The sequence below is a fragment of the Mus musculus genome, chromosome 4 (assembly GCF_000001635.26).
Source record: "Mus musculus strain C57BL/6J chromosome 4, GRCm38.p6 C57BL/6J".
NCBI classification, from domain to species: domain Eukaryota; kingdom Metazoa; phylum Chordata; class Mammalia; order Rodentia; family Muridae; genus Mus; species Mus musculus.
This window is the reverse complement of record NC_000070.6, coordinates 140,354,116-140,378,884: the sequence shown is the minus strand read 5'-3', so window position 1 is coordinate 140,378,884 and position 24,769 is coordinate 140,354,116. Positions and strand designations below refer to the sequence as shown.

The window sequence follows — 24,769 nt, the reverse complement described above, 5'->3', positions numbered from 1 at the left end:
TCATAATTCTGGATTTGTCCTACACTGGGGTGTTCGACATGATGGCAAAATGGCAGCGGCTACAATGGTGGCATGAATTCAAGTGACACTATGTCTCAGGAAGACCTGCTACAGGCAAGGGGACAGAGAGGCCCCAAAAGGCTCACAGGACAGGCACTGGGTGGCAGCATGATCAATCTGATGCAAGAGTGTCTCCAAAGAGTGGTGAGCCAACTTCTTGAGCCATACCTGTGATCTCTTCTCAAAGCCACCTGGAATGGCAACAGTGCCTGTCTGCAGAGACCCTGGCACAGCCTAGCAGAGGTGCAGAACCCAGGAAGCACCTCTGAGTCACAGCTGCTCCTTCCGTTGCTGCCGCTGCCGGCACCAGTGACTTTTGTCCTTGATTTCGGTAAAATGCTGGACAGAAGCGACTTAGGAAGCGTCTTAGTTAGGGTTTCACTGCTGTGAAGAGACACCATGACCACAGCAGCTCTTACAAAGGAAACATTTAACTGGGGCTGGCTCACAATTCCAGAGGTTTCCAGTCCATTGTCGTCATGGTGCATAGAAGCATGGCAGCATGAAGGCAGACATGGTGCTGAAGAAGGAGCTGAAACCTACATCTTGATCTGAAGGCAGCAGAAGGGAACTGTGTCCCACTAGCCAGATTTGAGCATATGTGAGACATCAAAGCCTGCTCCCTCAGTGACACAATTCCACGCCCAACCCAATAAGGCCACACCCACTCCAACAAGGCCACACCCACCCCAACAAAAATCACACCCTCTCCAACAAGGCCATACCCTCTCCAATGAGGCCACACCCACTCCATCAAGGCCACACCTATGACAACAAGGCAATATCTCAGAATAGTGCCACTTACTATGGGCCAAGCATTCAAACACATGAGTCTATGGGGTCTACTCCAGTTCAAACCCCCACAGAAAGCAAGGAATTATTTTTGGCTTCTGGCTTTTAGGGGATTTCAGTTCACCATGGTGGGGAATGCAGTCCATCTGCTGGCAGCTGGAGCATGTAGCAGAATGATCCAGAAACAACTATACTGTAGGCAGAGCTGGTATACCCTTCACGCCCCAACCCTCAGGTCTTAGTACCACCAAGCATGTCTTGCTTCTTAAAGCTCCCCCTGGCTGAGCAACCAGATGAGGACCTGGGTGGCAGCAGGGGGACGGGGCATTTCACATTCAAGTCATGCTACTGTCCTTCGGGTGTATCTACTTGTGGCAGTTGCCCTGGCAAGGACACCTTGGAATACGTTCCAGCCACGGGGAGTAACTTGAAGGAACCTGAGTTCCTACTGTAGAGCTGTCCTGGTCCCGCGCTGAGTCAGATGGGAGGTGGCTGAGCTGAGCCGGGATGTCATCCTGGCTGCGAGCAGCCAGCCCACAGGCCAGCCGGGGTTAATGTCTCTCCATCTCGGTGATAACTTGATCAATGGCTTCCCTTCACCCTGTTCCTCCTTGAAACTTAGGTCCTTTCTTGGCTGATTCCTGCCTGGTGAGACCCTGAGTGAGCCATTACTGCTTAATTACTGGCTAAATGGTCTAATTTGTTCTTCATTTGTTGGCGACGAGGCCAGGCCGTGGAAGCGGAGAGAGAGCAGCAATTTCTCCAGGAACTTTAGCTTTATGATAATAAATGCACTGCACCGGCCCCCTTCTTCCCTGCCAGGCTCTGACGGCAGGCAGGCGGGGTTGACCACGGCTCTACCACAGCCTAAGTAAGCCCTTCCTTCACCCTCCCACCAGCCGGCTCGTCCTTCCCTCTTAGTCTGCCATGGTCTGGACACCCTCGTGCCTTCTGCCTTCTGCCTTCTGCAAATAGGATTTGGATCCAGTCCACCTCTGACCTGATCTTCTAAGGGTTGCAGGGCCCCTGGGTAGAGGAGTGAGTCTGGCCCTCATTCACTCTTTGAAGGCAGTAGGGATGAACCCAGGTGAGCAGGTGACTCTCGGTCCAAGCACACTGATGTACACACAGAGAACTCGGGCACTCGGCTTCCTAGGGTGCTCCGAGGCTGATGAGCTGTTCTTCCCAGAGAGGAGCTGGCAGAGGAACGCACGCATTCTGATAGATTCCAAATTACTATTATAGAATAGACCGGATAAGAGGAGGCCAGAATTAACTTGTGAATGGTTTTCTTGGGAACTTGAAGCAGGTTGAGAGACAGACATTATCTTGTGACAAAAGTCTCCTCTAGGTGTGACTGCATCCCTCAGTCTTCTCTCAGTGATAGATAATGAGCTCTGAAGTGTGTGTGTGTGGGGGGGGGGCGGCGGGGAGGGAGTCGGGGTGGGTGGGACGGCGGCTGAGCTCCGAGTTTGAGCTCAGGCGAGGGAACAGAGAGCCCTTCCACATGTGTGGGAAGAAAGACCAGGGGAATGGTGGGAACCAGGTGGGGTCTGCTCACCTGTGAGGCGGAGGATGTTCAAGGCTAGCCTGAGCTAAATGTGAGATCCTGTCTCAGAAGTCCATGTTCCAACAAAGAGGGGTCGGGGGTGGGGTGGGGGAGATGTTAGAGGCTGTGCCAGTTCAACAGGACAAAGTGTCCCTTGTCAGGGTGATCCACCACAGGGAAAGTGTCTGTGCTGAGGGAACAGTACAGGCTGTTGGAAGGGGGGACCTTAGGTGGGGCACCCACAGAAGGGACAGGAAGGAAGCAGGGCCACAGGATGCGACTCTGAACTGGGGTACAGACCCACCCTGACAGCCAGCCACTCCTGACCTGTAGAGCTGGTGTGGCCCTTCAGAGTCCACTTGAGTCGGGGGTGAAGTCTGGGGGGGCTCAAGCCCTTCCCTAGGAAACAGCAAGATTTGGTTATGATGGCTTCCTGCAATGAAGCCATCCTTGAAGGAGACCGGAAGTTCAGGTCTGTGGGCAGGTGGCCTTCCCAGGAGCTGGGGTACAAAGAGTGCTTTTGGAGGACTCTGGGTGGCTCCTGTGAGACTCAGGGCAGAGGCTCCCACACCATGTCTGCTGGGCTCCAGGTCTGCTCCTCTCGGCTCTGTGCTCCAGGCGTCACGTCTACAGCTTTTATCCCGGATCCTCACCGTTTGCCGTCAGACCCAACCTGGCCACCAGATGCCTGGTAATCTTTTCTGTTCCTGTTGGGCCCAGTCTGACTCTGCTATGCCCTTCTGTAGAGGGAAGATATGACACCCCCCCCACTCTTACCAGCCAGCTCCTGGGTTTACTACCCATGGGAAGCGGTTCAGCAGCTAGGAATGTCACATCAGTTATACCTGCCCCCTCTGTTTCGTTATGCGTCTGCAAAGGGACACAACGTGTAGTGGATAAAGCAAGCCAATGCTGGATTCTGAGGGTCTGGGTATACACCCGTGCTCCCCACTAGCCAGGTGCATGATTTGAGCAGATAAACTTCTTTGTTCCTCAAGTTCCCAACCTACAGAAGGAGGAGTTATCAGGGGATGCTATACCACAGCACTAGCTGGTTCATTCCCCCACCCAACCCTGAGAGCAATGCCCAGTGCACACACACAGTACCTGTGTACCTGGCATTGGTGCGTATCTTAGTTTGTTTCTATTGCTGGGATAAACACCATGACCGAAAGCAATTAGGAAGGAGAGGGTTTATTCTAGCTTATCATAGAGGGGGGAACCTGAGAACAGAATCCGAAGCAGAGGCCACGGAGGGAATACTGCTCGCTGGCTTGCTCCCCATGGCTTGTTCAGCCTGTTTGCACTTAGAACCCAGGATACCAGCCCAGGGTGGCACTGGGCACTATGGGCTGGACCCTCCCACTTCAGTCATGAACCATGACAATCCTCCCATGACAGACTTTGCTACGAGCCAATCTGATGGAGGTGTTTCTTAGTTAAGGTTCCTTTCCCTAGATGACTCTAGCCGATGTCAAATTGACAAAAAAAAAAAAAAAAAAAAAAACCCTAACCAAGCCAGGCTGATGTTTGGTAGGTCTTTGTTCTCAGCTGCCATCTGTACTTAATTGGAATTGACCCAGAGAAGATGCAATGCTAGGAGAAACTGTCCCGACGTTCGAGCAACTGCCACATATTGCCACCAGGCAGGTTATCCTGGGACAGACAGGGTGACTAAAGAGGTGTTTTATGTTATTTGAAATGATTGTGAAAGGTTTTGTTTCCCTGATTTCTTTCTCCGTTCATATGTCACTTGTATATAGGAGGGCTGTGGATTTTTGTGAGTTGATTTTGTATCCAGCTTCTTTGCTGAAGGTGGATGTCAGCTGTCGGAGTTCGCTGGTGGGAATCTTAGGGTGGCTTATGTTTGCTATCGTATCATTTGCAGACAAAGCTACTTAAGAGTTCCCTCTTTCCTATCTGGATCCCCTTGGTCTCCCTCAGGGGACTTATTGCTCTAGCTAAGACTTCAAGCGCTATCTTGAATAGGCAGGGAGACAGTGGGCAGCCTTGTCTTGTTCCTGATTTCAGTGGAATTGCTTTGACTTTCTCTCCATTTAATTTGATGTCGGCTATAGGATGGCCATAAACTGCCTTTAGTGTGTTGAGCTATGTGCCTTGTATCCCTACTCTTTCCAGGATTTTTATCCTGGAGAGGTGCAGAAAAATATAAACACCAAGTAAGCCGAAAAACTTTCAACTCCCAATCTGTCCTGCCTGCAAGACATGCTAGGGCGATGACAGCACCGAGCTGTGGGAATAGCCAACTGAAGTCTGATTTGACTGCAAGAGATAGAAGCCATACCCAACTCTGACTGGGCAGCCAAGAGCCAGAGGCTGGATAGCCCAGAGACGTAAGATAAATCCAAACACTACTGCTCTAAAAAGTGTATCGATAAAATGGCTCCTAATAATATTCTGCTATACTCGTAGATTGTTGCCATGCCTGATTATCACCAGAGACACTTCCTCCTGAAGCATATGGGACCAGATGCAGGGACCCACAGCCAGACATCACACACACACACACACACACACACACACAGTCCTTGGAACACACAGCTCTGAATGGGATGTCTCCATCAAACCCCTCCCCTCAGGGCTCAGGGAACCTCATGGAAGAGGAGCCAGAAAGAGTGTAAGAGCTGGGGGGACGGAGGATACCAGGAGACCAAGGCCTCTACATCAACTGAGCAGGGCTCCCTTGAACTCACAGAGAGCGAACCATCAAGCACGGGGGGTGGGGGTGGAGGGGTGGGGGGTGGGCACGGGGCCACGCCAGGTCCTCTGTGTATATATTAGAGCTTCCAGCTTAATATTTTTATGGGACTCCTGAGCGTGTGAACACCTGGGTGGGGCTTTGACTCTTATGCCTGCTTTTGAGATTCTCTTCCTTCTGCTTGGTTCAGCCTTGATGTGATGGGTTTTGGTTTATTTTACTATATTTTTTATTTCGTCAAAAATAAAGAGGGTCTGTACCAGGGACAGACTGTCCCTGCTCCTCTATTACATGGCATGGGATCTAGGGCACCCCCAAGCCCAAATTGCTTATCCCCCCCCAAAAAAACTAAAGGTCCAAGGACTGAGCTCAAAGAGTCCATTATCCCCAAGTCTGGATTGCCATGTCTTAATTACTTACAGGAGCCAGAGAGGGGACCTGGACTCCCTCACCCATTATGCGCACCTGAGGTGGGAGAGAGACAGCGGTGTCCACCTCTCTGCAGGGGGGGGGACACCCATTCTCACCCACAAAGCAGTCACATTTGCCTTCCTAAGACTGTCGGGTCTTTTCAGGCTGAGGGTCCCTGGTGGTCTGCTGGGCGTGGGAACCGTAGACTGTAGGGGCCAGCAGATGGCAGCCTCTGTCCTGTGTCTACCCCTGGGGTGAAGTTTTCCAGCTGGAAGCCTCCCTTGCATCTCTAGTCAGAAGGTATAGAATTCCTGACAGCAGAATGCCCTTCCCCCAGCGTACCTGGTTTGCTCGCTTTGCCATGGCAGCTGTCAGAGACTGTGCCTCTGACGCAGATGTCTCCCAGAGTTTTTGTCTGGCCCGTGTCACCGACTGGTTCTCCTTACCCCAGCCTTCAGAAGGTATGTGCTGCAGAGTCTGGGGAGTAGCCCAATTCATCCCTGCTACCTCCCACAGGACACTCTGAGCTACTCCCATGCACGTGGCAGAGGTCCCAGGACACAACTGAGCACCTACTGTGTGCTACACAAGCACCTACTATGTGCTGCCTATCCTTTCTTCCATGGTGTGGTACAGATAGTGATAATAGGAAGGAAGTTGATGAACAGTTTCCAGAATTCCTTCCTTCCTTCCTTCCTTTCTCTCTCTCTCTCTCTCTCTCTCTCTCTCTCTCTCTCTCTCTCTCTCTCTCTGTGTGTGTGTGTGTGTGTGTGTGTGTGAGAGAGAGAGAGAGAGAGAGAGAGAGAGAGAGAGAGAGAGATAGGGTGTGTGATAGGTCAACCTTGGGTGTCATTCGGAGCTGTTCACCTTGTTTTTTGAGGCAAGATCTCTCACTGACCTTACGCTCAATGATTTAACCAGGCTGGCTGGCCAGGGAGCCCCAGAATCGACCTGCCTCTGCTTCCCCAGTGCTGGGATTGAGGGTGCAGGAAATGTGGGTTCTGGGGATTGAACTTGGACCCTCATGTGGGCACTTGATGGCAGGGCAGCATCAGAGGCAGGCAGAGCAACTGGGCGCTGTGGGGAGAGGCTCCATGCACCCAGGAGTCAGCCACACCGGGGTCTGAGCTATACATGAACTGCAGTTGTAGGACCTTGAACAAGGACTGTCTTCGGTTTCCCCATTCAGTAGAGTTGGACCAGGGTGCTCTCTGAGGCTCCTCCAGCATCTTGGCATCCGTGAACACACCTTTTCCCGGGACTAAGGCTTAACACAGCCCTCGTACGGGTGGGCTGGTTTAGGTGCAAACAGAGTGGGTTGTGTGTGGTGGGTGTCTTAGTGGCGCATCTGCTGCCAATATATTGGCAGTGCTGCCACCACAGGTCCCAATTTCAAAATGCCAGTGCTTGGGTGACAAGCCTCTCTTTTTGGGAGGAAGGCGAGTTCTGAGGTAAGGTGGAACTTATGTGTGTTTCCTCAGACCAAAGCCACCCTCTGAAAATCGCTGCTCAGGGCTGGGGAAACAGCGCCTTCTCCTCAGCAAAGAGGAGTCAAGAGGAGCATTGGAGAAGCGCTCTCCAGGAGACCTGGATTTGAATCCTGAAACTGGGTGGCTCTGGGGACACGCTCTGATTTTTCTCCGGGCGCCACCTCTCTCACTTGTCTGGGCTTCCCACGCACAGGCTGTTAAAGTGTTTTCTGGAAGAGGTGGGCTCTCGCCCAGCACTGGCTGTGCCAAGTGGGTAGGTTCTGAGGAGAGCCCGAAGGCTGGCACTGGGGAAAATGTCACCAAATCTAGCTCCTCCGAGGAGCCCAGCTCAGCAGCAGCCTTGGGTCCTTAGCAGTCCTGAACAGCAGCAGTGGCTGTATTAACAACTCCAACTGAGCATGCGCCGGATGCGCCTGATGCCTTGATGTGCCAGAGGGTCACCCTAACCCTCTGCCCTCAAGCTCTCTGCCTTTATGGACTTCACCTGAACACTGAGGGTTGCCTGTCGGACCATCAGCCCCGAAGACCTCACCAGTGGGCAACTGTCTCAGAACTGCTGGGTGGCAAAGCTTCAAGGATGCTGCCAGACAGCGGCTTGTGCTGTGCATGTGCTCAGATCCTCGCTGGGCACCGAACCTCTGCAGCCTTCACCCACCCCTGCTGACCCTGTGAGCTCAACTTTTCACTCTACTTGAAAAAACAAATAATTGTATTTATTTCATTTTCGTGCTAGTGGGTAGGTGTGCCTTAGCAGCCCATGGAGGTCAGAGGATAACTCAGAGGACTCAACCTTCTCTTTCCACTATGTGGGTTCTCGGAATTGAATACATGTTTCCCAGCTTGACCTGGCCGCAAGCGCCTGTGCCTGCTGAGCCATCTTGCCCATCTTTTGCTTTCTGCCCCTTTGCTCAAGTACTTTCCTGTCACTTGGTTGTTATCAGGGTCTAGTCACAGAGGTGGTTCACAGTTGCGCCTTCCTGAATACTGCTCTGCTCCCAGCACCCAGAGTAGTCCCTGCGTGTAGTAGATGCTCAGTAAACACCCACAGAACTAATGAAGTGTGAATACATGAATGATGTGGAGTGAGAGCATTTGCTCAGGCTCAGTCTTTCAAGGTAATGTCTTGTTGGCACAGCAGCAGACAATAGGTGAAGGATGTGCCAGAACCCAGGCTCCATACTAGCCTCAGGGACCACTTCCCCCAGCCAGGCTCAGTCTCCCAGAGGCAGAAGGAGAGTGTCACAGAATCAACCCAGTGCTGGAGAGATCTTAGATCCCTGCAAGGACATCCTGGGGCTGATCTGGAGGGAGCAGGGCTAAGGTTTGAATGTGTACCATGCTGTCTGGCCAGTGAGACCAGACTCCTAGGTAATTTGGCAGGACTCCTGGAACTGGAGAGGACTCAGACCCTCACAACAGAGGCTTCAGAGAGCATTTGGCTCCTAGGTGTCCACTGCCTTCTGCAGGGCGAAGGTCCAGGGATGAAGAGACATGGGGGTGAAGTTCTGTGTGGCAAGCAGGGACCCCTGCCCAGCAGTGCTTCCATCTGGGACCCCAGAATCTTGGGAGAATTCATTTCAGTTCTTTATAAATGATCCAACCTTGGGTAGCTCTGAGGAGTTGCTTTTATGTGCCAGGCCCTGCGACTCTGGTGCTGAGAGGAACCCATGTGTGTCACATGGGAGCTCACGATGCCTTTGAGGAGCTGGTGATGGTATGAATGTGTGTGTGTGTGCGTGTGTGCGTGTGTGCGTGTGTGTGCATACATGTGTGTTTCTACATGCATGTACATATGTCTGCATGTATGGTGTGCATGTATGTATGTGTGTGTACATGTGCATATGTGTGTGCATGTGCATGTGTGTGTGGTTGTGTATGTGCATACATGTGTCTGTATGTATGGTGTGCATGTATGTATGCGTGTGTACATGTGCATATGTGTGTGTGCATGTGCGCGTGTGTGCTTATGTATGTGCATGCATGTGTGTTCCTGCATGTATGTACATATGTGTGTGATGTGCATGTATGTGTATGTGTGTGTGCATGTACATATGTGTGCATGCTGTGTGTGCATACATGTGCATTCCTGTACACATGTACATGTGTCAGTATGTATGGTGTGCATGTGTGTACATATGCATATGTGTGTGTGCATGGGCATGTGTGTGCATATGCATGTGTGCATGTGCATGATGTGTCTATGTATGTATGTATGTATATGTATGATGTGTTCGCACATGTGTACATGTGTACATCCTACACACTTGTACATGTGTCTGTATGTATGATGTGCATGTGTGTGCATGCACATATGCATATTGTGACAGCATGTTCGTGAACATGTGTGCATATGTGCGTGTGTATGTGTGCTTTGTGGAGGCTAGAAGGTGACCTTGGCTGTCACTCTTCAGAAGCCATCCCCCTTGTACTTTGAGGCAGTGTGTGTGACTGGGACCTGGGGATGGAGAATTAAGCTAGGTTTGCTGGCCAGGGACTCTCCTGTCTCCTCCCCATTGTGGGGACTGCAAGCTTGTGCTTTGTCTTGAGTGCCAGGAATCCACCCAGGTCTTTTCACCTGCCAGACCAGTGCTGAACCTTGTCCTCAGCCTCTTGGTGACTTTTGTAGAGTAACAGCCTCAGGTTCTTGTCCTTCTGACCCTTTGCCCTTGTACAAGCTGGCTCTGCCTCCTTAGGGTTCCCTACCCCAGACTTTATTCTTCATTGTGGAAAAGAGATTTTTGTCCCAGATGACACAAACTTTCTGGAGAGAACTTGGGGAGACTGGGGGATGCAGGCCACTGGGGACCAGGTGAGGACACGGAGCTATAGGCCTGGGAAAGCCTTCTCCCAAATGCTCTCGCATGGGGGCTGCTCCGTCTCCATCAGTGTCCAGGCTTGGCACACAAGGAGCTGATTTCCTGTGAGTGGCAAGAGCCAGGCAGAGAGCCAGCTCCTCAGGAAGAGAGTTCTGCATCCTCTGGGAGCCAGGATGGGATGTGGTGCTGATGTGGGGGTGGAGGTGAGAAGGTGAGGAAGGTTCCCATCCATCAGGCATCAACCTGCTGAAAGGGAAGAGAGGGCTGGGAGCCAGAGGGCAGGAGGCTCCATGGTGTTTTCCAGGGGCCTCTCCCATGAACGAGGAAGGTCTCCAACTGCGGCAGGCTGGATCTTCAGTCTTCTGGAAGAGGTTGTTCCAAAGTGAAGGATTTGGGGGAGGTCAGAAGGCTGACTCAAATAGGACAATTGGTGAGAGCGCCAGCAAAGAAGCAGGGAGGATTTCAGCGAGACAGTAGGAAGAACATCCCAGGCAGGGTCATTGTCTAAAACAGCAAACGGTATAGTCAAAGAGGAGAGTGGATGCTTGCGTATGAATTGCTGTTTCTGAATTCTGAGCAAGTCTGTCTCTAAGGATCCTGAAAGGGTTGGCTGCTCACACCCTCACAGAGGAAGGACAATTTCAGAACCCTAGAAGCCAGGTAACCATAGCAGGCACCCGGAGGTGGTGGCCTCTGCATTGGGCCTCAGGGCTCCAGAGAAAGGGGGTAATGTGGACAAAGATCCCAGGGCCTTGGACGCCAGGCTCTGGCTGAGGTAGCCCTAGCTTAGAGGCAGAGACTTGAACCTTCCATGACAGACATCCGGCAAGGAGAACCACCTGACCCGAGCCTGCCAGTCACCATAGTTCGTTCTCCGGATGATTTTCTCTGTACTGTTTTGGATCCTGTGCCACCGTGGAATCGACCACGGACTGGGGCAGAGTTGACGATGGTGCCTGCGCCCGTGCGTTTGGAGGCCAGAGGTTGACAGAAGCTGGCACCTTCAGTTGCTCTCCACCTCATCTTTGAGGCAGGATCGCTCAGTGAACCGAAAGTTCCTTATTGTGGCCAAGTGGCCCCCGAGTCTGCTGTACCCCATTTTCCCTCCCTGCCCCTGCCATACACACATACAGGGGGTACACAAATACATACACCATGCAGATACCACACACACAAGGACAGAGGTGACAATGAGCAGGTAATAACGGGTTATGTGCTTGTATTCACGGGCTCAGATAGCACACACATACAAGTGTGTGCACACCACAGAATGAGCATACATATGGCTGCATGCAGAAACACAGATGCACATGCAAATCCACACAGGCATGCAATCAAGTGTGCTCTATCGTGCCTGGCCCTTGCAAGGGTGCTGGGATTCGAACTCTGGTCCTCAGGATTGTATAGCAGGCACTTTCCCCACAGAGGTCTCCAGGGCTTCCTTCCATCTTAAGCATCCCAGGGAGATGCTGGGCTTTGCAACAAGCAGCAGCCTTGTTGGGCTCCACCTCCTCTTTGCCTGAGGCTCAGAGAGGGTGACAGCAGATCCATCATGCACAGTGCAGCTTGAGTCCCGACGTTTGAGTGCTCCCCGCTCCTGACTTCCCCATCTCCATTCTCCCTGACACTTGGGAAGTTCATTATTTCCCTGACTGGCTTTTCTGGCACAACTCAAATTAATTTTCCATCTCTCCCCCTCCCCCAAGCCTCGCAGTCATTAAATGCCAGGGAAAGTTAAATAAACAGCTGATTTACAGAGCATTTTTTCAACCTTTTTTTTTCTTTTCTTTTCTTTTTTTTTTTTCTTTTTCAAAAGCAGTGCCGACTATTAATCAGCTGAGCCTAGAGAGGTCTGATTAAGCAGTTTGGCTTAATCCCAAGAGTTGGGTCAGAGTCTGCCGCAGGCCCCAAATCAGGGATTGAGAGAATAGAGCACCCCACGGCTCCCTCCTCCCCAAGGTCTGGGTGGCCTTTCCCCCCTCAGAGGAATGAACCTGAATGCCTGGACTGCTCCTGGGGTCTGATCTGAGAGAAGTTTTACTATAGCTTCAAGCCAGCTGTCTCTAGCAACTCAGAGTAGGGGAGAGCCTTGCCCTGAGCTGCACAGCAAGGCCAGGGGCCTGCCAGGGTTAGAACTCTGAACTTCATGTTCCAAGTCAATGTTTCGACTCATCCAACAACCCAAGAAAGCAGACAACGCCATCACCGAGTCAGCCACCCCCAGAGCAGGCCTGGAGTGCGCTCGGAAGTCATGTTCACAGGCCGCTCAAGTGAGTGTGTGTGCCCACCGGTGCCCACGTGGCTCCGATATTAATCTGTGAGGTCAGGGCTCCTCTGCCCCGCATGGGTGTCTCCAGAGACATCCTGGTTGCTGCCACTCACCCTGGCATGGCCATTCCTGGGCCCTTGTCCTGAAGTCTCATGGAGGAGCCAGCACTGGGAGGCTCCATAGCCCAGCCACAACCCCACACCTGTAGCTGCCTCTTTTTCTCCGTCCTCCCGGACCCCTCCTCCACAGGGCTGAGTCCTCTCTGCGAAGGGGCTGTGGCTCTCCTGCTCTCTCAGACATGGTGACAGGGGTGGGTAGTTTCAGACTGCACCTGCCACAAACACTGGCAAAGGTCCGTTCCTAAACCTTCATCTGGAGGCTTCTGTCTTGGCTCACAGTAGGTCTATCAGAAATGGATGGGAGGGCTTTGTCAGAGTGGAGGATATGCGTGTTCCTTGTTGCTATGTGACACCCGAGCTGTTCTGGAATGAGGCAGAGGCTGATCGAGGAGCAACATAGGCTCTGGGATTTCCCAGTGGCCCCCTCCCCCTTTAATAAATAAACTAACCTGTCTCAAGCATTTTATTACAGTAACAGAAAGTACACAGAGGCCTATCATACCCTTACCCCTGGGCTTCTGCTAAGCAATTACTGAGAGCAGGTGCTAGGCAGGTTCAAAGCTGTGTCTCCAGTGAGGGAATCCCTGGGTAGGGGAGGCAGACACACAAAGACTTCAGTCAGTCAGTCAGTCAGTCAGTCAGTCAGTCTGTCAGTCAGTCAGTCAGTCATAATTCCTGCTCTGGCAGAGAAGAGGCCCGCCCCTGGGCTGGGTCCTGCAGTTGTTATAGTTTCCACACCTAAGGCTCACTGCAGGGCGTTGTGATGGAGTGCTGTCCTCACCCTCATTTACAGATACGGGGGAAATGAGGCACAGAGAGGGTGAATAGCTTGCCCCAGGTCACACAGCAAGTAGAAGACATAAGAACAAAGGAGGCAGGGAGGGAGGGCCACTGGCTCTTAAAGAAGAGCGCGCGCGCGCGTGTGTGTGTGTGTGTGTGTGTGTGTGTGTGTGTGTGTGTGTGTGTGTGTGTGTGTATGTATGTGTGTGTGTGCATGTGTGTATATGTGTGTGCATGTATGTATGTATGTATGTTTGTGCATGCGTGCACGTGTGTGTATGTGCGCGAGCACAAGTGTCATGGTCTCCAGAGAGCCTCCCACTGACCTCTGATCTTACCTCCTCCCCAGGACTCCAGCCCTGAGCGGGGCCCTGTGGGCAGTCATGTGACCCTCCAGCCTTGACTGACTGAACAAAGGGACTTCTGGGCTCGATCTAAGAGAGGGATGTGTGTGCCCCCAAGAAAGAGGAGCAGAGTGGGGAAGGAGGAAGTCATGGCCGTCTCAGGAGGAACCTGACTGTGTCCAGCAGCTCTGCCCAAGCCAATGTCAGGGCTCAGCTGCACTTCCTGCTCACCCCGCTCCCCAGTCTCCCCTGCAGCCTGACCCTCTGCCTCCACTGTCTCCTACCACACTGGGAGTGGGGCAGGCAGGACAGGTGAGGGCAGAGGCCAGAGTGGCTGGAGCAGACTGGGAGAGTGCATGGCTTACACCCAGCCTGGTCTTCTGCCTGCTGCACTTCGGGCCTCAGGGGCCCTGGGCCTTGAGGAGATCCTGTGAGGATGCACACACAGGCAGGGTGTTGCTGGGACCCCAGTGGGCTCCTTTGCTGTTGCTGAGGTCCCATGGCTCATCTTCAGTCAGTCCTGTCCCCAGCACAGGAGCGGAGTTAATTAAACACAGCTTTCCCTACAGCAAGGAAAGGGAGCGTCCTCCCGGAGAACAATTAGAATTTCCACTCCACCTCCTCACTTCCCTCTCCACGGTTCTCTGATGTCCTCCATAAATTAGCGTGAAGGAGTCAGGAGGAAACGAGGAGACCAGGTATCCTGCCACGAGGGGTGCAGCCTCTGCACCCTGAGCTGCTGGCTCCAGGTGTCTCAACCTCTCTGTTTTCTTCTTCACACCAAGGGGATTTAGATGGCCTACCTGGTGAGACTCATTAATTTCAAATGCGCAAGGGTTGTGCCATGGGAAACACCTGGCCTGGTCACACTCTGGAGTTTCCTGTGTACAGGCTTAGGTGTTCGGTGTGTATGCATCTGCGCATGCGTGCACACACGTGTATGCAGATCACACCTGCATGTACAGATATGGAGACCACAGGTCAATGTCAGTTGCCTTCCTCAATTGCCCCCCCCCCATCTTATTTTTTTCAGAGAGGGTCTCTCATTGAACCCAGGGTTCACCAACTGGCCAGCGAGTCCCAGGAATCCTCCTGTCTCCACCCCTTCAGAGCTGGGATTTGGGGCACATTCTCTGTGGGTGCTGGGTATCCGAACTTGGGTCCTCCAGCTTGCACAGCAAGCACTACTCTAAGCTGTGTCCCCAGACCCTCCTCCTGCTGCCCTTCCCCCCACCCCCAAGCCAGCTAGAACCAGAGACCAACTGGGCCACAGCTTGGCTGTGTCACATCGGACAGGTATCTTGCCTTCTCTGGGCTTCTGTGAGATGGAGGGCTGTGCCTGTGCTTGGGTGTTATACAGGCTCTGGGAGAGGTGCAGGGCCCAGAGTGCTGTAGGGGAACTGAGATTCTGGGCACAGCTTCCTTTACTCTGCAGCTCACCTCATGGACTCATGCAACTGTTTGCAAAGCCTTGCACCTCTGTTTGCTTGTCTGTAAAATGGGTGTGCTAATGCCCTTCTTTGAGGTCTAGGTAGTCAGCCCAGGGTGATGGCTTTGGTGTTAGTACCTATTTCTTCCCAATGGGTTGGCTGCTGCTTTGAGCAGACCGAGGCCAAACGGCAGGGGCTGTTCTGAGAACACGGATTTTGGAAGGGAACTCCCAGTTCAGAGTTCCCGTTCCCCCTGTGGCTAAGATGGGGGTTCTTTAGTGTCTCTGTGCAGGGCTGTCAGGAGGCAGCGGGACCCTCCAGAGAGGTGGATGCTGCTGGGGATGCACCTGGCTTTCTTCTGGGGAGAGCACTTTCCCATTCCCTCCCTCTCTGCCAGCTCTGGGGGACCCCCTATGTCCAAAGTCCAAAAGTCAGTGGACCCAGAACCTTAGGGAGCCACATCTTAGGGAGACCCCAGGATATCAGGGCTGTGGCATCCGGGCCAACTGACAAGGAAGTGACATAGCTGGAGCTGGCCATGAATGTAAGCCTCTCCTGGCCACTTTCTCACCTGTGGCCTGCAACGAACTCTGCCCGTAAGCCTGCAGTAGCGGTCTAGAGGCCAGCAGATGCCTGTGGCTGCCGAGGGGTGAGGGCCCAGGCTCTGGGAGTGGAGGGCTCAGTGCTTCAGGAGGGGAAGATGGGGGTCAAAGGTCATCTGTCACATGACACGGGGACCAACACCACATCTGTCCTCGGGGGACAGTTACAGAGGTGTCAGCATGCACAGCCTGCCTCAGCACGGGAGATGAGGATCGCTGGTGCCACAGACAGGCCTGTCCACAGCCAGCCACAGAGAGCAGGCGCCAAGCATGGCCTCTTGTCACCGTCACTCTGCAAAGCCGTCTTGACGTCTGCACGCAGATCAGCTGTAAAATTTCAAAACTCATGTGAATGGAAACTTGGGGCCTCGGGAACAGTTGTGACACTTTAATGATGGGGACCGTGGCGGAGTGATAAGCCAGGCTCCAGTGACTGGCAGCTTTATTCTGCAAAAGCCGTCCCAGTCCAGGGCTCTGGCTACAGCAGGCGTGTCTGGGAAGTGAGAGGAACAGAAGGCATGGACCTGTGGGAATCTGTCTGCTCCTCATTCACACAGCTAACTAGATTTAGCCTCTCAGTTTCCTCATCTTTAAAATGGAATGATAACAGCTTGAAGAAGTGAGTGAGAGATTAGTAAGTTAGTGAATGAATGAACACAGCCTGCACCCTGGGCTGTATAAGCAAGTACTCATCTCTCGCTGTCATCCTGCAGGCCAAGCGACAAACCTGCAGGTGACAGTCTAAGGCCAAAGCTCCAGGAACACACGGTGTAGCTGGCCTCTTCCAGGCTCTGTTGCCAGGGTGAAACCCCTGAAGCAGCTCAGGGCTGTGCCTGAGGAGATGTGCCACCAGCCAGCCCTGCAGCCCACCTGTCATACCTCTGGAGCCCACGCATGCCCTGTAGCCTCTTCATCCTGTTGCAGTGCAGGTGCCTCTGGCAGTTTTATTGACTTCATTTGGGTCTGAGCTGAAGAGGACACAGGGACAGGGCCCTCAGAGGCAGGGGTGAGGGAAGGAGGGCTGCTTGGACCAATAGGTTGTCCTCTAGCATCACCGGTCCCTAAGACCCTGCCTTTGCATTCAATGCCTTCCTTCCTCCAGCCTCACACTGTAGACTGAGGCATGCAAGAGGGCCATGGTTCGAGACAGGGTCTCCCAGTGTAGTCCAGGCTAGCCCTCAACTCAAGATCTTCCTGTCTCAATCTCCCGAGTGCTGAGTTATAGTTATGGAGTTCTCCAGTTTGAAGAACACACTGCATGTGTTGTGGGATGGGCAGACTGAGCTTGCATAAATGTTTAATAAGGACACCCTAGGGCTGGAGAGATGGCTCAGTGGTTAAGAGCACTGGCTGCTCTTGTAGATGACCCAGGTTTGATTCCCAGTAGCTACACAGTGGTTTTCAACCATCCATAACTCCAGTTCCAGGGGATCGAGCGACCTCTTCTGTCTCAAAGGGCAACACATACACACGCGCACACACACACACACACACACACACACACGCACGCACGCACGCACGCACGCACGCACGCCCTACACATACATATATGCAGACAAAGTGCTTAACACACATAAAAATAAATCTAAATTTAAAAAGTTAGCAAGGTCACTTCCAACTGGGTTGTTTGGGGAGGACTCCCGGGAAGAGCCACCATGTCCTCAGGCAGGCAGGCCGGGAGACATGACATCCAACTCCAGCCATGCAGTCTGCACATCTCAGGGAGAGAAGCACATCACCATGACAACAGCAGGCTCTTCGAGGTGGCTCTGCAGGGTCGAAGCATCCCTCTGGCATCCAGGGGCCCAGGGCCAGGCAGGTAGGTGGATCCCAGGGTGGACTCGTTAGAAGTGAGGCTGGCAGATGCTCAGAGAGGAGGGGTCTGCAGCAGAGCCTTAGAGAGATGGCCTCCACACAGGGTGGAGTGCCCCAGGCAGTGGGGGCTGGAAGCCAACAGATGCTCTGAAGATCCACTGTGGAGAGAGTAGCCCAGGATGGGGCTTCAGGAAGAGGAGAGTCAAGGATGACTCTTGGGGAAGAAGGGGCTCGTGGGAGGGGGAGATGAAGAAGAGGCAGGGATCTCTGGAGTTGAGGGTGACAGCCTCATGACATCGGGTGATGGCGTTCTGATGAGGGGAGCCAGGGGGCTCTGAACACAGAGTAGCGGGAGCAGACTCGTTACTTTATTCCCAGGCTCCACCTTAGCTGGCCACAGGGGCGTCTGTTGTGTGAGTTTTCCTGGGGAGATGTGAAGAGATGCCAGTTTGCCCCAGCTTGGGTGCCGATGAGCAAAGAAATCACTTATCCGAGTGCAGCTTGGTGACCCAGTGAGCTTATTAGATTGCTTACAGGACCACAGATGACTCAAGGCAGCTGTAGCATGCACTACCCACCCCAGCATGAGTGATTCAAGAAATTTACCTTCCTTGGGCTTCCTACAGGCAGCTCCACCCAAGAGTCGCCAGCCATTGTTACTGCTTATGTAACATTGGAAAGGGTGTCAGGAATCTTGTAAGTTTCAGGCCCTTCTGAACTTTGTGTGTTTCCTTTCCTTACTGAGACCTGTGAGCCTCCTTCCCTTCTAGGTGCAAGTGCTTCAGTTGGGAGGGGACAGTCTCATGACACAGTGGCTGTCACACACTCATCCCTTCAGATAGTCACAAAGTGAGGATCCAGGAGCAGATGTTGGGGCAAGCCACTAGTTCCACTGATACCTTCCTCAGGGGCTCACAGATCCTCACTGTGAACACTCCCCTGTGCATCCTGGGAAAGGGAGAGTGCTGTGCTTGAAGTGAATGTTTCCACAGAGTCTGGGGAGGGAAAGAGAAATGAAGACAATAAGGCAGACACAGCCAGAATTGGCTGGGGTGGAATTAGAAAGACAGATCTGGAAATAACTGGACAGCAAGATGCAGCATCCTGGAAAGATGAAGCTTTGGGGAGGATAGGGACCAGACTGGAGGGGGAGGAGAGACCCCCAGGGAGATGGTAAGCCCTGGTCAGAGTCCCAGGGGCATAGAGAGCACGGTTTAGCATAACAGAGAAGACACATGGGGAGGTAGAGGGAACAGGGACAGAGTGAGCCCATGGGAGGGAGAGTCTCCAGATTGGGGCACATGTCCCACTCACTGCTCTGTTCCCCATCTTTGGAGTTCTTGGGACCACTCGTCTCTAAGGTCAGGGGAGACGGGAGATGCTCTGCCAAGTCATCTACTCCAGGCATAGTGACAGGCACAGGAGGGCAGGATCTACTCCAGGCATAGTGACAGGCACAGGAGGGCAGGATGGATCCGGAAGGGCAAACCTGATCTCAGCACAGAGAAGAGGATGTGGAGGATGCTGGATCTGGGAAGAAAGGGCCTGGGAAGGTGGACCAGGGCGTCCAGGTTGAATGGGAGAGCTGCCAATGGGGACAGACACAGAGACCAAGGAGAGAGAAACCTCAGGCTGTGACATCCCTTCCCGATCCGGCTGAGTCTCGGATAAACTCTTTGGTTCCTTCCGTAGCATCTGCTTACCTAGGCACCCGCCCTTCCCTGATACCTCCCCGAATTAAGGGGTTTTGAATACCCTGCTCTAAGACTTTTCAAAGACAGAGGTGGGTGGAGTTCACACAGGTGGGACCAGGAAGAGCCACGAACTTAATGAGCCCTCAGGGACACCTCTTAAGTACCTCTTAGAAGGCTGTGTCTTTCTCCTGCAGCAGGGCAGGTGGCAGCCTTCTTCCTCGGAGCAGCCCTGCTCCTGGTCAGTGAGAGAAAGAGGAGCCATGGATCCATACAAGGAGCCCTTTGCCAAGAGGAGAGAAGGATCTCGGGTCTGAGTCACACTGCTTAGAGTCTGGCACTGGCCTTGCCTCTGATGAGCTGTGTGCCCTTGAACTCTGTGTATCTCTCGACTTCTCTGTGTCTATTCCAAAGGGCTGCTGGGAGGGCTGCAGAGTATCTGCATAAGCTCTTGTGTTCTTTGGACCTGCCCTGATCCTAAAGCGAAGTTCTATTAGAATCCCTATGTCCCCCAATGAACAAAGTAAAGGGGCATAAGAAGGGTGTGTTTTCGGGGCTGGAGAGATGGCTCAGTGGTTAAGAGCACCGACTGCACTTCCGAAGGTCCTGAGTTCAAATCCCAGCAACCACATGGTGACTCACAACCATCTGTAATGAGATCTGATGCCCTCTTCTGGTGCATCTGAAGACAGCTACAGTATACTTAGATATAATAATAAATAAATCTTAAAAAAAAAGGAAGGGTGTGTTTTCCCCAAATCATGAAGCAGAGGAAGGCATGAAGCAGGATGCTCCATAGGCCTGACTTGTGCCCAATCTGAGCCTTTCCTTCTGTCCATGCCTGCACTGGGTACTTCCCACATGCAGAGCTAAGCAGGGAATGAGGCTATCCCTTGGCATCCAATGTCCACTTCACTCAGGCAACTGGTGGCTCACTTCCAACTCATGCCGACAGTCCCATCCCTCCGTCTCAGGGACAGCCAGCTGGAAAGGGTGAGGCTGTCTCTTGTAGCTTTGCCTGTTGGATGCCCCATAGTTCAGGAAAGGGTAGCAGTTGGCACGGGGCTGTCCTCCATCACTAGGGAGCTGCTCCCAGCTCCTCTGACAGGTGGCTCAGGGCTTCATGCCTTAGGGGCTAGAGGAGCGGGTCCTTTGGCACAGAGCGGGTGATACAAGGGAAGGTGGTGGTCAGCTTCTTCTGATGACCATGGGTTGAGCAGCCTGCAGAGTAAGCTGAAGTTTGCTGACTGAGCTCCATCCTTCGCACTGTACCAGGATCTACAGATATTTAGATTACGACTCATCACGATAGCAAAATTACAGTTACGAAGTAGCAATGAAAACGACTTTTGGTTGGGGGGTCAGCATAGCATGAGGAGCTGTGTTGAGGGGTCGCAGCATTGGGAAGGTTGAGAACTGCTGCCCCAGGGCTTGCTGTGGTCTTATAAGACAGGCTAATTATACTGAGCCCGTGTGGAGACAGCTGCTCAACCAGTGTCTGGTTCACAGCTGGATGAGCTAATGCCAGATTCCGTTCTCCCCTCTCTCCATCCCTGCCTTTCCCCTTCACTCCCATCTCCCACTTGCCTCAGCAGACAGCAAACTGGCATCCTCCTGTCTCACAGTAGCCCCTAGAGCAGGATCTGTCCCTCCCCAGTAGGCTGAGGAAGCCTGGAGCCCGGAGGGAGCTGTCCGTGGTGCTGACTCTCCCCAGTGTTTTCACAGAAGGCCTCTTGTCCTACAGATCCCCAGGCTCTGCCCAGGGCAAACATGTCTCCATGTGTGGAAAACGCTATCAGACTCAGCTTTCGGGGGAAGGGATGCTGGGGAGACACTCTAGAGCCATGAATGGGTCAGGGTTAGAGTTAGGGTTAGGGTTAGGGGGAGCACCAAGTAGCTGATGAGGAGGACGGTGGAACTTTGTGAGCAGAAAGCTTCAGGACACACAAAGAAGATGGCCACCAGGGGTCACCTGCCTGTGATGTCATATTTGCTCACTGCAGCCAGAGTTTTGGGAAACTCTCACTGTTCCCTCAGACAGAATTGCCAACACAACACTAAAAACTGTGTGTGTGTGTGTGTGTGTGTGTGTGCATGTGTTGTGTGTATAAGAGAAAGAAAGTGAGAGAGTGTGTATGTGAGTATGTATTAAAGAGTGTTTGTTTTAGAGTATGTGTGTTTGTGTTAGAGTGTGTGGTATGCTTAAGGGTATGTGTGTGAGAGTGTGTGTAAGAGTGTGTGTTTGAGTCAGAGAGTATGTGTTAGTATATGTTTTGGGGGCAGAGAGAGTGTGTGTGAATATGTGTGAGAGTGTATGTGTGAGTGTGTATGTTTGTGTTAGAGTGTGTGTGTATGAGTGTATGTGTTAGAGTGTCTGTGTGTGAGTGAGAGAGTGTATTAGAGTGTAATTTGGGGGAGAGAGTACGTGTGTGAATGTGTATGAGTGTGTGAAAGAGTATATGTTAGTGTGTGTGAGTGTGTATGTGAGTGTGGAGTGGTGTGGTATTGTGTGATGTGGTGTGTGTGTGTGTGTGTGTGTGTGAGAGAGAGAGAGAGAGAGAGAGAGAGAGAGAGAGAGAGAGAGAGAATGAATGTGTCTGTCAGATGTCAGCATCAAATGCCTTCCTCAGCCTCTCACTACTTTAGCTCTCGGGACAGGGTCTCTCCCTGAACACGGAGCTCATAGGTTTAGCTTGGATAGGGACCCTGCTGACTGCCTATCCATAGCTGGGGTCACAAGCATGTGCCGCCATGCCTGACTTCTTATGTTTGTGCTAGAAAGTCACACCTGGATTCCCACACTTGCATGGCAAACGCTTTGCTAACTGGGCCATCTCTTGAGCTGCAGAGGGAGTTTGCTAAGTGGGGGACATCTTCGGGTCTCCTCCCACTGCAACCCCTCCAGTACAGCACCTGGGGTAAAACTTCAGGCTCCCTACTGTGCCTCCTTCGCACTCTGTGGCCCATCAATCACCTTTCCTGTCTCATTCGTCTCTCCCTGCTCCACCACGACGGCTTCTTCACATGTCCCTGTCTTGTTAGACTCACTGGCATCTTCAAGTAGTTTGACCACCATGTGCCCCCTTGTCACTGTAACTTCATGATGCCTCCATCAGGAAGTCTTCAGTCATCACAACATCCTGGCCTGGTCCTGGCAGAGGATGGTCGTGAATTCACTCATTCCCCAAGGGGCAGGCCCTTCTCCTCTTTCGACTCTGTCCTGTCCTTAGACTCTTGCTTGGCTAACAGAGTGCTGTCAGGTGACATTCTGGATTTTCAAGGCTGGGTCGTGTGCAGCTTAGCCAGCTGCCTGGTAACTAACCTTTGCCACTGAGGCTACCACAAAGTAAGGAGCTTCAGTCTGGCTTCTGTGGGAACAGAGCCGCACCTCCCTCTCCCTGCTGATCTGAACATTGGGAACATCTTGGATGGTCAGTTGCCATGAGTCATGGCTGCAGGAGGCTGCCATCTATGAGCATGCCCACATTGCTGCAAGAGATCAGCCGTTCTGGTGCTGTGGTCCTCTGCCTGTCAGGGCAGCTCATTACACAGAAGCAAGAACCCCCCAGGACTCCCCCTAACCCCCCAGGACTCCCCCTAGCCAATCAGGACTCCCCCTAATCCACCAGGATACCTGTTAACCACCAGTACTCCCACTAACCCACAAGAACCCCCCCCAACTCACCAGAACTCTCCCTAACCCACCAGGACTCCCCATAACCCACCAGGATTCTCCATAATCCATCAGGACTCCTGCTAACCCACTAGGACCCCCCTAACCCACCAGGACACCCCTTAACTCACCAGGACTCCCCTATCCCATTAGGATTCCATCTAAGCCACTAGGACTTCCCTTAACTCACTAGGACTCCCCTATCCCATTAGGATTTCCCCTAACCCACCAGGACTCCCCCTAACTCACCAGGACCCACCCCCCCAACCCAACAGGACTTCTCCAAACCCACCAGGACTCTCTTAACAACTATCTGCCACATGCTGCTGCTGCTATCTGCTCTGGTGGTGAGGTTGGCCACCCTCCACCCCCCAATTCCCTCCCTTTGCTGCAGCTTTCTGGTGAGCAAGCACTCCAGAGCCTCTCAGCCACAGCTAGGTAGGTCAGCAGCCTGAGCGTGGCCCAGGGGATTATGGGTGAAAGTGATGGAATCTTGTAGCCTGGAATGGGGAGAGTATTCTAGTGGCCTCCTTCTTACGGCTAGGTCCTCAGCCTATGACTCAGGGGGTTGGGTGTGAAGGGGCTTGCTGGTGAGAATGCCCTCTGTCTCCCACCAACTGACCTCTGGGTAAGAGGCAGAGACGTGCTTCAGGCTGCAGGGTGCAGGATGAGAAGTGAGTCTATGCTGTGTCTTGTGCTGTGTGCTGCCCCCTCCCTGGATCAGGGTCTCTTTCTGTGTTTTCCTGATGCCTGGCACTGATAGACGTTGGGAAACCCTGGCGCATGCCCAGTGCAGGTCTGCCCACTTACTTCTGTTCGTAGACTCCTGTTCAGTTCAGTGGCTGGGCTGCCATGCTCTGTCTGTCTGTGGTGAACTTAAGATGGACTGTGCCCTGCCTGCCACCTTCTCGAAGGCGGTGGCTGCCGTCCCACTTCCCATGATCCTCCTCTGCTGTGGCCTGATTTGAAGGCCCGACATTTTCCAGCTTTTTCTCTTTTGGCAGGGGAGGGTTCGGGGAGGGCTAGGCGGCAGCCTCATTCTAGTCAGAAGCTAAAAGGCTCGTTGGTTTTTCTGATAGCCTTTGAATGGGCCCTTCTCACAGACAGCTCCTCGCAGCTGCAAGCTTCAGACTCTGCGCGTGGAGGGGGGCAGAGCAGATATGAAAGGCTCCTTGGCTGCCACAGAAGAAGGAGAGTGTGGAATAAAGACGACAATGTGGCTGATACATGAAATGGAGAAATTCTGGCACTCGCTGTATCATTAATCTGTCTAAAGTGGCTTTGATCTCCTCTGCTTTAATTAACTTGTAATTATAACATGATGATTTCTGCGGCACGCAGGATCTGGGAGCCGGGCCTGACGGCACCTTCGGGTTCCAGAGGCATCGGTGAGGGGAGCTGCTTCATCTGCCTTTCAGAGAGCACCCTGTATTGTGCCCACACACAGACAAGTGTTCGTGTTCACACACATGCCTGTACATGCATGCTTGCACATGTGTACACTCACAGACATGAACATTTTACATGTTTGTTCACATGGGTCCACATGCAGACACATACACACAAGTTCATGTGTGCATGGTCACATGCCTGTACATGTTTTTGTGCACACATGTGCTCACTGTGAGGTCTTGCAGATGCACATATGAACACACAGTCACGATGCACTACCCCACACCTACGCTGACCTATATACATGCTCACAGGCACAAATTGCTCAAGAACATTCTCACATACTTATGCACTAACACACACCTACACTGCATTTACACACATGCATACACATACAGGCACACATACTCACATACTCACACACATGCATACACACCTGCACACACACACATACACAGGCACGCACGCACGCATGCACGCACACACACATACACATGCATGCATATGCCCATGCCTGGGCACACACATTCTCACTCCCAGACAATCTGACACTATCATCATGGAGTAGTAACCGTGTCCTCATGTGGCTATCAGGTCCTGTCCTGAGAGTGTTATTGTCAGTGGCCACCTGAGCAAAGTTGGGGGTAGCCACTGACAGACACATGGCACCCCCTAACACCCTCACAGGTCGTCTGATCAGCCCCACTTTCTAAAGGAGGCACTGAGGCACCATGAGCCCCGCTCAATTGCCTAAGGTCCCTCCCAGTCAGGGTCAGGTCACGGTTGTGGTTGACTGACCTTCAGTCAACTCCTCGCT

General features: G+C 52.7%; 1 long non-coding RNA gene across 2 annotated transcripts; it reads right to left on the bottom strand.

Moving 5' to 3' along the window:
- Positions 1-16,945: 16,945 nt before the first annotated feature.
- On the bottom strand, positions 16,946-23,479 carry Gm34074. Of its 2 annotated transcripts, none has more exons than XR_881539.1 (2): positions 23,371-23,479; positions 16,946-18,191 (listed from the first exon to the last, which is right to left on the bottom strand). It is a non-coding gene; the product is annotated as a predicted gene, 34074 (long non-coding RNA). The 2 variants fall into 2 exon arrangements; XR_001784477.1 differs by lacking the exon at positions 23,371-23,479 and adding an exon at positions 19,055-19,499.
- Positions 23,480-24,769: the final 1,290 nt, after the last annotated feature.